The sequence below is a fragment of the Carlito syrichta genome, unplaced genomic scaffold (genome assembly GCF_000164805.1).
Source record: "Carlito syrichta isolate Samal-C Ts95f unplaced genomic scaffold, Tarsius_syrichta-2.0.1 Scaffold305085, whole genome shotgun sequence".
Lineage (NCBI taxonomy): Eukaryota > Metazoa > Chordata > Mammalia > Primates > Tarsiidae > Carlito > Carlito syrichta.
The window spans coordinates 213098-214021 of NW_007249181.1; the positions used below are offsets into that span (position 1 = coordinate 213098).

The 924-nt window shown below is 44.6% G+C and overlaps 1 protein-coding gene across 3 annotated transcripts in view; it reads left to right on the plus strand.

Moving 5' to 3' along the window:
• MOSPD2 (motile sperm domain containing 2) overlaps positions 1-924 on the plus strand; it is a 52788-nt gene that overhangs the window by 47437 nt on the left and 4427 nt on the right. The window lies entirely within an intron of this gene.

Sequence of the window (924 nt, forward strand, 5' to 3'; positions counted from 1 at the left end):
CTCAGGCAATCCACTCACCCCAGTCTCCCAAAGCGTGGGATTACAGGCTGAGCCACGGAGCCCAGCTTACATTTTCAAATTATGTTACAGGAGGGACTACTTTTTGTTTTTATCAAGAGTTTCTAGTCGGGCTCATTGGCTCAGCCTGTAATCCCACGCCTTTGGGAGGCTGAGGTGAGTGGATTACCTTAGTCCGCGGGTTCGAGACCTGCCTGGGCAACTTGGTGAGACCTCATCTCTACAATAAATCAAAAATTAGCCGGGTGTGGTAGCGTGCGCCTGTAATTCTCATTACTTGCAAGGCTGACGTGAAAGGTTCGACGCCGCCCATAAATCCGAGGCTGTCGTGCCCCGCTATTGACGCTGGTATCATCTTAGAGTGTTAAAAAGGAACTATGACTTAAACAGCACTAATAAGGTTTTGTGTATTAAACGGCACTTGTATGGGTGGGAGTATCACACGGTTCTATTAACGTTTGGATTATCAGACGATCCTACTAATGCAAGGAGTATCAGACGGCACTAATACCTCAAGGAGTATCAGACGGCTATAATAAGACAAGGAGTTTGAGACGGCACGATTATCGCAAGTATTATCAGACGGCCCTAACAAGGCAAGTATTATCAGATGGCACTCACAACGCAAGTAGTATAATACCACACTAAAAAGGCAAGTAGTATCAGAAGACACTAAGAAGGCAAGGAGTATCAGATGACACTAAGAAGGCAAGGAATATCAAACCACACTAAGAAGGCAAGTAGAATCATACGACACTAAAAAGGCAAGTAGTATCAGACGGCATTAAGATCGCAAGTAGTATAAGGCGGCACTAATATGGCAAGTTGTATCAGACGGCACTAATAAAGCAAGTGGTATCAGATGGCAATAATATGAAAGAACGATCAGACGGCACTAATAACGAA